Source organism: Tyto alba, unplaced genomic scaffold (genome assembly GCF_018691265.1).
Source record: "Tyto alba isolate M040663 unplaced genomic scaffold, T.alba_DEE_v4.0 Super-Scaffold_11, whole genome shotgun sequence".
Classification (NCBI taxonomy): domain Eukaryota; kingdom Metazoa; phylum Chordata; class Aves; order Strigiformes; family Tytonidae; genus Tyto; species Tyto alba.
The window spans coordinates 8,290,927-8,305,118 of NW_024881273.1; the positions used below are offsets into that span (position 1 = coordinate 8,290,927).

The 14,192-nt window shown below is 41.7% G+C and overlaps 1 protein-coding gene across 1 annotated transcript in view; it reads left to right on the forward strand.

The window, feature by feature from the left end:
- Positions 1-13,751: 13,751 nt before the first annotated feature.
- Positions 13,752-14,192, forward strand: part of BRINP1 (BMP/retinoic acid inducible neural specific 1) — an 89,721-nt gene continuing 89,280 nt past the window's right edge. Inside the window, exon 1 of the mRNA XM_033012020.2 lies at positions 13,752-13,852. The gene's annotated coding sequence lies outside the window, so the exon portion shown is untranslated. The remainder of the gene's footprint in view (positions 13,853-14,192) is intronic.

The window sequence follows — 14,192 nt, forward strand, 5'->3', positions numbered from 1 at the left end:
TCTCCAGGAACCCTGCAGCTTCTTGGGACAGGGGTTAATGCCACTTTCCCTTTTACAGATTAGTGAGAGGACAACCTTTACTATAAGATGCCTTGTCTCTTAGGTGACAGGTCATCCCGTCCTTTTGTGGTGTTTTAATTCTAGGAGCACAAATTTGCTCACCCACTACTGAAATGACATAGAATTGTGAATGTAATAATGTTATGAAGATACTCAGATTTGGCTCTGGGTGAAAGGTTTGCATATCACAAAAAGAGTCTCTAGCAACATTTTAAAGTAATTAAAGATCTCTGGATATTGGCAATTCCATATACCCAAGAAAACTGTGCAAAATTTATCTTATGACAGTAATTCTTAAAGGTCTCTAAACAAACTTTTCTGTAAAGGAAATCACCACCTCTGAAACAAGGCAACCCCTGGGAATGCTCAGCAGTGTTTGCTGAGGCCTGAGAATGGAGCCAGAAAGGAGGATGGAACATCTGCAAGGGAAAATCTGAGAATTTTTATCATTTACAAAATGATGGAAAGTACAAGATTTATCAAAAGGCATCCTGACAAAATATGGCAAAAAAAAGGACTTAATCATAATGTGCATTGATAACATTTTAACGGGGTTATTATAAATCTCATAATATCAGTTACTTTCTGAAAGACCTAGATCCAGGTGTCATCATTTAGATAGTTCATCTTTTAGCTACTTTAAGAATCAAGTTTTCTGTTTTCATAGAAGGAAAGTTAGAAAATATCTTTTGTGACCATTCTGAAGGATCAGAAAATAGAAGCAAAATAAAATATCTTTTTCTGTTTGTTTTGTGGTTTTGAGAAAGTATCTTACACAGATTGTAGAGAAAAATGTTGTAATTTTTTAAATTCCTGAACTTATCAGTACTGAGCAACATGGAACTGGTCTCAATGTATGGATTTTCTCCTGGAGCTTTCCCTTCTGACGACTGAACAGACCTGTTATATCACTGTTCTTTTTCTATCAGGATATAGCATGTTATAGCTATCTATGTTATTTTTTCTATATTATTTTATGAACTAAATACACAGCACTTCTCTTTCAACTTCTTTGCTCTGTTACTGGAAGTGTAGTGGTCAGAGAAATTATGCAGAAGTTGCGGTCCAGCATTAACCAACCATTAATTAAAAGAATAATGGCACAAATGTTACTTCTACACTTTTGTAAGCATTCCTGCACACCTCAGCCTTCCAAAGCTGGTAAGCTTGACAAGATCCAGAACACCAGGTGGGGTGATATTGATGATTTTGCCTGCTCTAACCTTCAAAAGGCAGAAATAACATCCATTAAGAAGCCTTAGAAACATTCTCCTTGTTTCATGTAGCAACTGATGAAATTACTCCAGTGAAAAATCAGGAAAACATTACCATTAACTGCAATAAAGGAGTAATTCAGAGTTCTTGCAAAGACCAGGGCTCTGTTATACTAGGGGATGTTCAGACACATATGTAGAGACCTATCCTGTCTGAGGAGCTTCATGTCTGAATAGTCAGGAGAATTTTTGGAATCCAGAATATTCCAAAATGAGTAGTCTGTTCTCGAAGGTAACAATAATGACTTAAGAATACAAGGCTTTTAAAGTCAACAACACGAAAGGGATTTGGAATGGTGGAGTGTGCCCTCTCTTCTGCTAAGTAAAATTTGTTTGTTTTTTGTGTTTGTTTTTAGGTTGTTTGTTTTTTTTTTTTTTTTTCCTACTGATAAAAGGAGGTATGAATGAGCTATCTTTTGCTAAATGATGGAAGCAATTCTTATGTAATCTAAATGAAGCAAATAGACAAAGCCTTGACATTATGGAGCTTCAGTAAGCTCCATAATATATGAAGCTTATAATGACAACTCAGACCATAATAAAAACCCTTCTGTGAAATAGAGGAAAAGAAAAAGGGAGAAGTGAGTTTTTCCTAGTCCTCTGCTTTGTGAAACTGAAGGTAAACTGTTCAGAGCCATGCTGGGGGTTGCTCAGGTAGTGGGGCTGTGATAATTGAAGTTGGTACCTGTGTTCAAACAGCTGCCAGAGTAGTGCTCTACCTTCACAGCCTGGTTCCCAAGCCTCTCTGGTACCCAACCACCAGTTGGCAGAAAATAGCTGTATCAGTTAAGTTCCACTGCTTTATTTCCAAGACCATGGTGGTTCTCAGAAGGCAGCAGAGAAATTGGAGAGGTTATCCCATGCCCTCTCTTGATCTGATTGAGGTGGCTCTAGCAAGCAAATGTATTTCCACTCTCCTTTTAAAATGCTTTACAGTTTAATAAAATGGAAAATCAAATTGCAAGAGAGGAAAATGATTTTCATAAAAATTGTTGTGGGCAAAGGGGTCCTTTGGATAATAGCACTTTTATCTCTGTTTTTGAATCTTCAGGCTGCCCTAAATGCATGTAATAACAGTAAGTCATTCACAACATGCACATTCTCACAGAATTACTGTATTAAACAACTGTGTTAAACTGGTGGGGAGCAAAGGTATATCTTTTTTTATTATCCCTGCAAACAGAACAGAAGCTGATTGGTAGAAGCTGGCCTTGCTGCCATGGATAGATAAGATCTAAGCTTATGGAGGTCAGCTCGGACAGTCATCATTTACTACACGAAGGCACTGTCCTGCAGTCACACAAAACTGCAGGTGGAGGGATGGAAACAAATGGTGACATTTGGGGAGCTGTAGTGGTGGAAGGGGCTTTTTTTTTTTAATGGTAGAGATTTATACTTATAGACTACAAGTCAAACTGGAGAGCCATGGGGATAAGGTTTTTCTCTTAATCAGAAATGTTACATTTCTGTACAGCTACTAACTAAGGTTGGGCTCTGACTAAATCTGAATTGACTTTTTATCATCACAGCTGAGTCCCAGAACTGGAGAGTGCTGAGTGAGCTGGTGATGATAGGGTGTGTCTACTGTCCTTGGAGCCCCTCTCCTTGTCCTGTCTCAAGTTACTTCTGTAATATGTTGTCTGCAAGGGGAGGGGCTGTCACTGTAGATATGGATGCTCTCCAGAGGCAAAGCATGGTCATTCCTCAATGCCTGCCCCTGCCTGGGGTTTACAGGGAGGAGATGGACAGAAATCCCACTGCAGTCCCACTATCTGCATTGTACTTTTTGTGTCAAAGAACACAGGGACTGAAATTCTCCACCCCTACCCTCACTATACCTATTTCCAATATTAGTCAGCAGGACAGACGGTCGAGCACTGGGAACGGGAAGAATAAGAAACCCATAAGGCTGATTCACAATGTCCTTTCCTACAAACTCTGCTTCAAGTTCTCTGCTGAGTACTCTGGTAAAGACCCCAGGGAGATCATGTGAGGACTAAGACCAAAGCTTGGGTCCCACACTCTGACCTCCTGCACTCATCTGCACACCCATGTTGTCTGACTGAAAGTTTCTTTCTCTTTGCTGTTACTGTAAGTAAAATCCTGTGACTGAGAAGTTTTGTTGAAACAAAAACCTTTTTCCTGCAAAGTTTGGTGTCAGGAGACTGACAATTTTGAATGAAAAACCATTACATCAGGGAATGTACATCCATCTCTATTCTGTAGGTATCAGTTGGTTTGTATGTTTATAACGAGTGCTGAGAAGGAACATTTTGTCTCCTGTGAATATGGCCTGTTTGGGGAAACCATGTTTTTGATGGATTGCTCTCAGAGCCCTCTGTTATTAGAGATGTTTCCCCATTTGGACTCCAAGGGGGTGGAAAAGTTTATCTTTAACAGCAGGAAGAAGATATATCATCATGTGGTGGAAATATTTCCCTCCATGTTGAGAACTCTTTAGTAAATTTTTAGTGAAGAATAATTTTGAATTTTTCCTTTTCCCTTAAATTTTAAAATCTTTCCTAGCACACTCTGAAAAGAAACACTGGCAGAGCTAAGGTGGTGAAAATGGGAACAACCTGTTTATCTCCAGGGCCTCTACATTTCCTTTATACACAGAGCCATGTTAGTTAATTCTTCATTTATTTCTGATGATATGAAGTCATAGGGTTTGAGGAACTATGGACTGAAAGCTTCCATTAGAAAAAGGTTGATCTGAGGGTTAGGAAACAGGCTTGCAATTTTGGAAAGAACAGTTAAATTTGCTGTCTGGACACATCTTTCCTATGTTACTTTAAGTATAAGTCCCCTCAGTTTGTCAGGTTCTCATATATAAAAATGATAAGAATATTTCCACCTTATCCTAAATGTGTTATGAAATAAATCTAGAAGATTGAGGTTTTCTGTCTCCCTGTGTGCACACATATACCTACACTCCCTCTTTCCTTTCTGCAGAGACATTACTTCAGTCTTTCGGTAGATTCACAGCTTCTAAGAGGCAGAAGTGTTGTCTTGTCCCTGAACCTTCTTTTTTCTTTGCTGTGTAAAGTAACATTCTAAAGATGACACAAAATTCTGCCATCAGACATCAATTTCATGGTACTCTCTTCAGCTGAGGCACATCCTGGTTGAATGTGACTCTGAATAAGATCATCAAAAGAGGAGTTGGTCTGTCCACTGATGTGAGTCATGTGGTACATAGTATAACAACGTGGGTCAAAACACATTAACCGTGTTTCCTAGTTATAGTTATGTATAATACATAAATAATGCTCAAATATTAATCAAACTATGTATTGTTAATCATCAGTTCTATTATATGAGTCTGAATAATATATTTTGGCCTAAACATAGGTGTTGTTTTTTGGTTTGTTTTGGTTTTTTTTCTCTTCTTTTAGGCTATAACAAGCTGATGTGTTTTTGTGTGAACACAAAGGCTGAGATTACAGAACTGGGCTGGTAAAGCTAAAGTCTATTCCAGTCGTCCATGGGGCAATTCTGATTAATGCTCTGACAGCTCTTGCTTGAGTTTCCCTACCTACAGAAGTAATATGGGAACAGTGTCTCATTAGAGTGAAATTAAATTTATGTTTGTTAAGTACTTTCAGGATAGAGGTGTTTGGAGCTATGCAAAGAAGCTAAGTGTACATCTATGTACATTCTGACATATGCTACCCTTTCTCAGCAAAAGAGGCTGTGATAGAATACTTTTCCCAGTCAGAGGATTTGAATCTGTCTCAGCTTCAGCATTAGGGTCAGGACAACCCTATATCCTGACATGTTGCTCTTCTAAAATTCTAGGGAGCATCTCACCCTGTCACCCAAGGGAACCTCAGGGTGCTGTGGATCTATAAGCAGGGTCTCACCATATTTGGGATTACCTTGTACACAGTTCTCCACCTACCATTTCACTCATGAGTGCACCAATTGGGAGTTTTGTCTATAGGTCTGATTAGAAATCCACTTGAAATCAAGAAGAGTCTGTCCTTTCAGCAAGCAGGATTTGAACATGATAGTTTGTAAGACTGCTTGGGCCTCACTGGGATGAAAGGCACTGTACTGAAATGTAATACAAAAAAGTTCCTTCTTCCACACATTCCTATTCACATGAATATAGGTACATCCACCTACTTCAGTACACTGAAATGAATATCCACTATAAGAATAAAGCTTATCAAAGCCTAAACACAGTACAATCAGCTGCAGTACAATCAGCCTTCTTATGTAGATGCAAAACCTTACTGAGCAGCAGCAAAAAGAATTAAACCCAACAGAGAAAGACAGAGACTCATTAAAAGGAGTTATAACGAATCAGTTATCAGACGTTTAAAGAATAAACTTGTTAGAATAAACCTGTTAAATAAATCCTCAGCAAAGCTAATTAGGTCGGTGTTACATTGGCACAATGGCTCCCTTCTTCCATAGAAGACTTAACGATAGCATAAGCCTGTTAAAGGAATACACTAAGTATACAATAAGCCAGCTATTTAAAGGATACCTCAGTCAGTTCATCCTCTAAATCTGACCTACCTACAAATTGTCACTGGTTAGAAATATCTCCTAGGCTCCAAATGCCTATTGAAAACCCAGGCCTGTGTGCCTTGTCATTTGTGAGAGAGACATCTATGGATGCACCCCTTTTTCCAAACAAAGGGACTGGTGATGGCTGTTGAAGAACTACATGATTGAGGGGTTTTTGTTTTCCTTTCTCTCTGTGTTGTACTCAAGGTGCAGATTAACCAACTGAACCTATTCTCAGAGCTTTAATGGCAGTATTGATCAACTATTGGTGAAGCGGCAACGAAAGAAAGAGAATAAAAATAATTACTTTGCCCTTATATAGTGGCTTTTGTCAGCGCATGTGTAAGGATGGATGATTTGAAGATTAAAGACGTTTAACTGAGGCTTAGAATATCTGGGTTTGTCCTAGTTCTATCTCTGGTTTTGTGTAAAACATACTCTTTCTACATCCCTCTCATAAACAACAGGGTGAACAACAGGGCGGCTACTGCTTCCTTTTGATTTCACCTGTTTCTGTACTGAGGCCTGTGAAGCTAGCCTTATAACTCCCTTCTGGATGATCTACAAAGTCAAATGAGGCTTTGGAAGAGTGTGTTAGCATTCTCATGATGGCTTAGTCTTGCTGGTGTGGTTAACTGCAGGAGTGGAGATGTAGGTGCAAACCATGATGTACTAACATTTCCAGCAAATAACTTAATGCATTGCTACCATCATGTCTTCATGCTGTTGAGCAGCTGAAAAGTTGGATGAGTAATTGCAGTTAGCTCAGTTCTAGATTCTAGGTGAAAGTTATACAAGCAATAATCCTGACAAGATGAGAGCATTAGATTGGTGTATTATCAGTTATATTACATAGATGGAGGCAGAAGTGAAGAAAAGTGCTCCCCTTGAGAATATGTGGCCATCCCACAGCTGAGCCAAAAAAAGAACCCAGGTGTCCACTCTGATCCTGCACATTTTATGCAATAGATCACTCCCTCCAGAGGTGAACTGTTTCTTTTCCTCAAGAAACACAGGGAGAGTCACATGCTGACTGGCTTGAAGGGAAATGATCTAAAACTAGCAGGTAAAGAAATGTTTATTTCTGGAGAAGGTGTCACAAGCAAAAGAAAAGCTTGAAAACAAGAATCGAACACTACATAAAGAAACACTTGACAGCTACAGCCCTTTAAGTTGCCTTGAGTGTCTGTGTGCAGAATTCATTGCTGGCAACCAAAAAACAGTGTCAGCTCTAAAGACTGAACCTGGAGTATGAATCCACTGTAACAATGCTGGGACGTGGGGGATGAGAGTGCTCTAGGGGAGACATTTGGGCTGGTTCAGAGCTGCCATGGATACCAAGAAGAGAAAGGACAGGAAATAAGAATCTGTAGGATCCCCTGGACCGAATTTCTAACTAATGTTCAACCCACTCCTGAAGAAAGGCAATGAATGAAGTGTTTGGTATGGGAAGCTGGATCATGCTGGTACCAGAACATGTCTGGACAGCAGGAGGTGAAGAAGCATATAGGCAAAGCTCATTGTTAGTAATATTAGCATTAGCAGGGAAAGGTAGCAGCTGAGTTCAGGACTGCTCAGGGAGAGGTGTGCATACACAGAGTAAGTATCAGTCTTTGCTTTGGGAAGCATCCAAATAAAATAAACAAGATGGAGTTTTTATACACACTCTTTAACATGCTGCTTGGGAAACTGTGGCATAAAAGCTACATCTAAACAGTCTGGCAGCTGTGTTTCACACTACACACTAAGGTCTTGGTCCTAGACACCTGGATAGGGTACATTATGGCTTGTTCTTAGTTTACTTGACCGTGTTTCTGGAAACAGACTCCTGAATATTTTGATTTGTGCTTTCCTGCTCTGGCCACTAACCAGAATGACCTGAAAGGCTGTGGTTATGCAGAGAGTTTTTGTAAAGCACTTAGGCATATGCCTTTGAACATAGCTCCTGAAAATCGATCACATCAACTTTTTCTTAACAAGATGAAAAGTCACTATTGTATGTGAGAAATAACGTTGCTCAAGGCTTGTAGTTACTGTATGGTAACAAGAACCCCACTTCTCAGGGTGCCAGTACACACCAGCTATCAACCTTGTGACTCACTGCATACCTGAGGCAAAGTGCAGTTATCTCAGAGTAGCAGCACACTCTAAAACATGTAATTCCTTAGTGATTCAAACCCAGATTTTCTCCCAAATAAATAATAAATGATACCTGGGGTGGGGCTGGGGAGGGAAATAAATTACTTCTTACTCCTCTTCCTGTATTCAATACTTGTCAGGTATATTGGTTTGTGCAAAGGTAATGATGATAGTCCATTCTGACCTAGACTATTGTTGGTGAAAAAGTGCAATTTGGTTGCCTGAATCTGTTGTAAGGTGCTGGACTCCCTGCCCTGGTGATTTGGATCCTCAGGCTCCAGAAAATGGAATCTACCTCCTTTGTTTTGTGGCAGATGGCCAGATGGCTTGGTCATTATTTATAATCCAGAGATAAAAAGACAAAGCCAGCCCTTCTAGAAGCTGAAAAAAATTGCCCATACAATTACAATATATCAGCATCAATTTAACAGACATGTGGTCAAATGTGTATGTGTTATGACTTGATTTTATGCTGTGGGTGGTATCATTACTCTGTACTACCACCCAATCATACAACCCTAGCATGGCCTTCTAGATGCACGTTGTCTCTTCTTGAGGAAATCAGGAAAGAAGCACCGAGCCTCTAACTCTCATTAACATGCTTCAAAATTAGCTTGGAGTACGGATGACAGTGGCTGTCCACTCCCTCCAGACGTCCCTTTTAATCAAGCTAAGAGATTTTCTCATGCCTGGTTCATAAACACTGGAATCGATCAGGGCCTTTTGCTTTGCCACCTCCTTTGCAATGAACATTTTTGGGGCTCTGGAAGATATGGAACAGATGCAAGAACATAGATATGTTGGAGTGAGGAATAAGGAAAAAAAGCTCAATTGAACATTCTAGTCCCTGCATTTGACTGCATGCAGTTTTCATCTACCCACATTTTTTTTGAGTGGTCTGAAGTGCTGAGTGATTGCAGATAGAGGCAGAGTGAGGCTTGAAGCCTTCTGTGCAGTGTACAGCTCATGATGGGTTGGGAGTTACAAGTAGTTCCCTGTTGAAAGCCTTAGTCCAAGTTCAGAAGGAAACTAAGCTGCAGGTGATGAATACTGATGACTTGTACTTGGTACCACACAATAGTAACAATAGTGAATATGAAAGATTGCTAATAAAGAGGATGGATTTGTGACTAAGATGGGAAAATCAGAAGATATGGGTTCATTTGCTTCTCTTCCGTGCACCTCAGCAAGCTCTAGAGGAAAGTATTCAACTCCTCTAGCTTTAGCCCTTTAAAATTTAGGAATTCAGTCTAAGCTGCTGATTTGATACCCTTTAGAGTCAACACAGAAAGAGCTAATTTCAGAAGGAAATTCATCCCATGTTGAACATAGTGTCTAACATAACAGGAAGATTAGAGTTAAAATTACCCCTTTCTGTTAAATGGAGAGAATATTTAGACAAATACCTGAAGCCAAATACCTGGCCTGTTCTAATTCCTCATGAATTCAATGGATTAAATTATTAATTTTGCATCAGTTAGCCTGGGCCAGGAATCTTCATATCAATGACAGCTGGGAAACAATCTTCTGAGCTGGGAAACAGTCAGTTCTCAGTGTTCTTTCTGCTCACTGTATTTTTCCTAGAACCGACCTTCTAGTGGTCGCTGTCTTGTTTTAATCATCAATGAGAGACAAACCACTATTATTTCTTCTTCACAAGACATCTGCTTCCTACCCAAGACCAGTAGGAAAAATACTAAAAAAGCTAATCAGAAAACTAGATCTCAGCAGATTGAAAACCTTGTTCTGCAATCCTCACAACCTCACAGCGCTCAGAACATGTATCCTGAAAGGTGAGTGGCCAGGACAGATGAATTTGAGTGTTGAAGCTGTGGCATTTCTTCCTTTGTCAGTTTCATGCTGGAAAGGGATTTATCTCCAAAGTTAAATTTGGGATATGTTAATTTATAAGCAGTGCAAAATGGAGATGCACCTACTTGGAAAGTTTAGTGAGTTCAGAGTCTTTCAGGTTTCTAAAGCTGCACTGAGGATGATTCAGTTTAATGCAGAGGAACCAGCTGTCAGAAACTCCTTTCAGAAAAAAAAAAAAAAAAAAAAACAATTGCCAACTATTTCTTCCCACTCTGCTGGGACCTGCCAACATTTTTGCTTAGCTTGGCAAGAGGTTCCAGCCTTCCCCCAGCCCCTGCTCAAGCCTTGACTGTAAACCTTGAATTCTGCATTGGGAATGGTGGAAACAGTCTCTGCCAGCTCCCTGCCTCCTGGCCCCAACCCTGGAGCCCACGCTCAGTCTTCTTCCCACCATCCATCAAAACAGCCTTTGGTATCTGTCTGGCCACACAGCTCTTCACATCACCCATCCTGCTTTGTGAACAGTGAGACATCTACCCACATGTTAAGGGATACCAACAGCAAATGAATATGTTTGGTGCTCAGGAGTTAGATATCTCTGCAACCAACACAAAGCACCGTCTAAATTAGATCGCTACTTATTGTGATATTGTTTGCAGAGGAGAAAGAGGAAATACGTTTCACAGGAGACTGGGGGAGCACCAGAATATCAATACAGTACTCACAAAGCAAGTTTAATCCATTTTTAGCCTGTAATAAACAATGAAGTCTGCAAAACCTTGACAAGAATACATTCTTCATCCTCAAGGAGGGCAACACAACAGGATATGTGGGAAGAAGAATTTTGCCAGGAGCATGAGAAGAACTCAGAGTAGGGTCTGATTATTTTCATCACCTCATGGGACTCTGAAGTGAGTTTTTGCTGTAGAATCATAAATAGAAATTAAATATTCACTGTATGCGGTTGGCACATTCAGCTCCTTTTGCACCAGATAATGGCACTTTGTACCGGCCTGTCTGGGATAGAGTTAATTTCCTTTATATTGTATATGGTGCTGTGTATTAGGTTTGTGACCAAAACAATGCTGTTAACACACTGATGTTTTAGCTATTGTTGAACGGTGCTTGCACAGCCGTAAGGCCTTCTCTGCTTTTTACTCTGCTCCCCCAGTACATAGACTGGGGGGTGTGCAAGAGGTTGGGAGGGGACGTGACCAGGTGGATGACCTAAGCTAACCAAAGAGATATTCAATGCCATATAACACCATGCTCAGCAATAAAAAGGGAAAAAGAGGGATTTTAGTTAGGTTCGCCATCTTTTGCTTGGGAACCAGCTGGGTATTTGTTTACCCGTGGGAGGTGGTGAGTGATTGTCTTTGCATCGCTTGTTTAGTTTTGTTTTCTTTTTCTCATCTACTTTTCTTTCAGTTATTAACAAATTTTCTTTTGACTCCCAAGTTTTCTTGCTTTTACTCATCCTTTCCTATTCCTCCATCCCACTGGAGTGGGAGGTGGGGGGAGTGAGCAAACAGCTGTGCAGTGTGTAGTTGAATACCACAGTTAACCCCCACAGCACACTTGGAGCACACAGTGGAAACCCATTTGCTCATTTTTGTGGCAGCTGTTATGTGAACAACATAGACCCTTCTCTCTGCTTTCTAGATCTCTCAGTTTCATGTGATGTCTTCCTAAACTTCTAATAGACAGTCCAAAATACTGTTTCTTCATCCTCACCATCACTGTATTTTCTATATATTTTTTTTTCCTAGTGCTTGCAAATGTGAGACTCTCTTTTTATGGTATGTGTGTTGTGAATTTCTGTTCTCCTTCATATCCTCCCTTTATTGACTAGTTTCTATTTTCTTCATAGGAAGAATATTATAGTTTTTTTAAAAAATCTAAATATCGTTTTTAAGAAAACTGTTGAAAGAGCAAAAAGAAAAAAGGAGGATTTGGCATGCTAAAATTGTTAACGGCTCAAAAAAAGTCCTTACTGGAAGAAGAAATAGAAATTCTTGTTCAATGGAGCTTTGCTGATTTGGGGTGAAGATCCAGGCTTTGTTCGTTGCAGGGAGAAGGTTAGTTGAAATATCGAAGACTAAAAAGAAGAGACCACTGAAAAGAGAAAGCTACTGAAGTGAAATAATTTTGTTTTTAAAAATGGCATCCAGAAACCTTATCTTTGACACATAAGAACAGACACATAGCTAAATATGCTGTAACCTGCTTAGGTTTCCAAAGCAGCAAATTAAACCAGTGGACTATGCAGTGAGTGTCCATTCAGATGAGCAAAGCTCATTGAACACAACAATACTGTAAGAGAACATGTTGAATACTCAATGCACCAAATAATCCTCTTTTGATACAGAGACAGTAAAAGCTTTTGGGAAAGAGGCAGCAATAGTGTATGTATGAACTGGGGGGAAAAGAGAGAAAACCTTCTGGGACAGAAAAATTATGAGCAAAACTAGTCTCTTTGCTTGTTTTATGTTTTCTTATTATTATATTTTTTTATTATATTGATAGCAATTCTTATTTCCAGGAAGGGCACTGATCCCAAGAGTTTGTTGACTCTTACTTCCTGGAAGGAGGTGTTACTTTGTAGAGAATATTTGAGTTGTTCTCTAGGTCTGTGAGACCTTTGGGTGCAAGAAGAGTATCATCATACCTGTTTTCTCTTACTCCCTCTTCACAGGATTAAGAAATATCAGGCTGAGTGGTGCCAGGTCCTGCTAGACTCAATCATACAATAGTCTTCCCAAATGTAGTGAGGAAAGACATCCAGTATTGTGGCATTAGTTGAATCAGTAAATTCTGTGTGTCTACGGCTCTTGTTCATGGAGCCTTTGCTTTGACTTCAAACAACCTCATGTAGGACAGAAGGATTCCGCTTCTGTTTCTGGTAAATGCCAAGAACACAAAGAACACACTAGTGATAAACCCAAATACCATTTATTTGTTTAAACAAGTTGCTTTGCACTTGTTTATATGTTCTGTATAAGACCTGATCCCTCAATCTTCTCTGTGGCCTTGTACTGGGGGAAGCTGTGAGAATCATTTCAGCCTTTTATTTGAGCCGATGTGACAGGATCAGGGGTGGCTTACCAGGAAGTGTGCTTTGCAGCTGGACAGTCACTTGGAAAAAAGTAAAACTCAGAAGCTTTGGGTACACTGTAGCTGAGATAAGCTAAGCTTCAGCCCTATCGGAACAGCCCGGAGTTTAACCAAACAGCTTCTAATTCTGCTTAGGAAAGATTTGCTGAAGATTTAGCTTAAGACAATGTTCGCTAGCCACAGGGGATGGATGAGAGAAGGACAGAGTGTCCTTGCAGGCCAGGGAAGGGGGATGGAAGGAGGGCGTCTCCCATTCATTGCCCTCCTTGCCCCATATACCCTGCATTAGGTAGCTGATCTTTTTTTTTTTTTTTTTTTTTTTTTTTTTTCCTTCTGTCACAGCACAGTTACTGACTGACCTGTCTGAGGGGTCCCTGGCTGGAACCCTCACACCACAGCAGGAATTGTTAAATCCTCTGCCTTTTGCTGAGCTGCTGAGATCGGTCTGGGCGGCTCACGCCCTTGAGGTACCCTCGTCTCCCTGTCCCCATCCCAAACCTTCCCCGAGCCCAGCGGTGGGACTTTCGCCGGCGGCGCCGGGCCCGCAGCCGCCTGCCCGCTGCCCCCGGGGCGGCTCGGCTCGGCTCGGCTCGGCTCGGCTGGGCTCGGCTCGGCTCGGCTCGGCTCGGCTGGGCTCGGCTCGGCTCGGTTGGGCTCGGCTCGGCTCGGCTGCCCGTATTGGAGCCGGCGGAAGCAGCGGCCGCAGCGCCCGTCACCGCCGCGCCGGGCCGGCGCTGTCCGCGGTGCTGAACCGCGCCCGCACCGCCGGGCTATGGGCGGGGGGCGGCTCCTTCCTCCGCCCCCGCCCCGAGGGGAGGCGGGCACCCTCAGCCTGGGGTCAGGCTGGGGGACAGCCTGGCACCACCACCGCTCAACCCCCCCGCCACCCAGCTGCCTGCTCGGCGGATCGAGCCCCGTGCTGCCTGGCTCCGGTGAGGAGAAAATAGAAGGGGGGAGTTGGGGCTGGGGGTGGGGGGTACAAAAAAATATATATTAAATGGATGGGGAGCTGCCTGGAATCGCAAGCAGTCCTGATGCAGCCTCCACCCCAAATCCGAGGGGCAGACAAGTTTAGAACCCCGCACAGCCCCGTCCAGCGGCCCTTCCCGGTCTCATCCTCCCTTCCCACGGCCCAGGCTCCGTCTGGTCGGAGCTTAAGTCCCTCCTTTTTGCCCCCCCTCCCCGGCCCTCCTCTTCCCTAATTATGTACAAAACACTTCTTAGAATAAAATGGCCAGGCTGGGGCTCCTCCCTGCTTTCCTCTTCCCCATT